This window comes from Cebidichthys violaceus, unplaced genomic scaffold (assembly GCF_023349555.1).
Source record: "Cebidichthys violaceus isolate CVI_PGR_0920_01 unplaced genomic scaffold, fCebVio1.0.p SCAF_43, whole genome shotgun sequence".
NCBI classification, from domain to species: domain Eukaryota; kingdom Metazoa; phylum Chordata; class Actinopteri; order Perciformes; family Stichaeidae; genus Cebidichthys; species Cebidichthys violaceus.
This window is the reverse complement of record NW_027176628.1, coordinates 1,361,950-1,364,124: the sequence shown is the minus strand read 5'-3', so window position 1 is coordinate 1,364,124 and position 2,175 is coordinate 1,361,950.

Here is a 2,175-nt window from a genome sequence, read left to right as displayed (position 1 = left end):
TTTGATGTTTACTGACTTCAGATAATACATGTTATGGATCCTTGTAGACCAGCTGCTCTAATCAAACACAGATCTGTATCTGTAATGTGGATCATCAATGATCGGTTATTAGTCTCTTAAAGTCACATTTGCTCCTTTATTTCTTTATCTGTTATCTTCATGATCCGTTGCTCCTCTCCTGTTGCTGCTCTGGAGCTCTTTGCTACGACGTTCCCAAAGTGTTCGGAGTCCCGCGGTGAGGGCGAGTCAGTGAACGTCACACGGCGTGGCCCCCTGCTGCTATCTCTGAGCTTCAGGCCAAAAAAACAGCAGAGATCTCTTTGATCCGACTCGGCTGTGTCTCAGCCAATCAGGAGCCCGATAGCCGCCGGCTTTGACCGATCACTGTCTCCTGCAGAGAGAGAGAGAGGAATGATGGGAGAATACAAGTCCGTATGTTTGAGACGTCTTTGTCTCTTTCCTGTCTCAACGTCACTGACCCGGCTCCGTAAAGAACTCTGTGACCCAGTCTGATGTGGAAGAACTTCACCGGTCCGACTCTCAACTCGTCTCGGTCAGTCGCTGTCTCTTTTCTCTTCAACTCGCTCCACCTCCTTCACAGCGCTCACACCCACTGTAACTGGTGAATAGACTCGGGATCAAACCGCCGATCTTCTGATCATTGGACGACCCGCTCTGCCTCCTGAGCCACAGTCTGGATGAGGTTGCATCAGCTGTTCATGTCCCGTGAGACACTTTAGGACTCTAGTGACACCAGCAACAGAACCAGCTACCTTCTTGCTCTCGTGATCTTTTCCTGAACATAAACGAGTATAAGTGAACCAAAAATAACGTCTGGAAGTTTATTATGAAAAGAGACCGCAGGGGACGAGTGGACCCGGTACGTTTTATTTTGAAAAGACACAACCAATGTAACGAGCGGCCCTGAGACGTCGTAGAGTGACGTTGGAGCCTCGGTGGTGGACGAGCAGAGTGGAAAACAGGAAGTGACGCGATAAGCGATCCAATCGGACGGCTTTGCCCGCCTCAACTGAATCCCCATTGGTTTACAGTGGTTTACATTGGTTTACAGTGGTTTACAGTGGTTTACAGTGGTTTGGAAAAGTAAATCGCCACTTTTCACGTTCTAGTCCTCGAGGAACGTTTCCTTCTCCTTGAGTCCTCGCGTCCTCGGCGGAGACTCCGCTTCGCTCGCCTCGACCACCGCTCGACTTTCACGATCTCCAGGAAGGAGAGCGAGGAGGCGCCGACCATCTTTCTCTCAGAAAGTGGGACGATGATGTTCAGACAGCCGGTGATGGATGAGAAAGACTCTCCCATCTTTTATATTGGTATTCTTAGACTGACCTGACACACACACACACACACACACACACACACACACACACACACACACACACACACGTGTCGTTGTGTAGTCGTTGTGTGGAGGTTGCCGTGTCTTTGGGATGGATCCTCCTCTCGTCTCCTCTAACTTTGAGCAAAGTTAAACCGGAGTTGGAGTGAGAGTGATGTCTCTCTCCGCTGGAGGACTTTTCTTCTTCTCTGTTCTTCGCCCTCAGGAGCTCGGCACATTCTCGCTGCATTCGTTCCTTTTCTGTTTCCCACATGAGATATTTATGGAGAGAAGACTCACGGAGATGATTGATGGCACAAAGAGGAAACAACCTGCGGGGCTTTCTTGTTAGAGGACGGCGGGGAGCCGTTGTCCTCAGGTGACACGTTCAGCGAGTAGTAAACTTCAGGAGTCTCGAAGACCTCGTCTCTCGTCTCTGACGGCCTGAAGACGACGTTAGACTATTGAAATGTCTTTAGTCACATTCGGTGAGTTTGGGTTTTTATCTGATCTGAAGTTTGATGTGATGTGGAGCCGGAGAGCACCAGACTCCACATGATCTACTGCGATGTTTAAACTGTTCTATACTGTTTAATGACAGGAGCTTTAAGAGTGACGTGTGTGTGTTCATGAACATCGTGACAGAGTGTGTGATGAGTTGTCTAAATAGAGACTGTAGTTGTGTTGTCACTGTTCAGTGACATTCATAACAACGCTGTGGATCTGGATCTGGATCTGGTCCGGGACCAGAGAAGCTCAGTATGACCCGACTCATTCTGGGTTCATGAGAGAAGAAATAGATCTTCTTCTTCCACAGTACAAAACACACACCTTCTGTT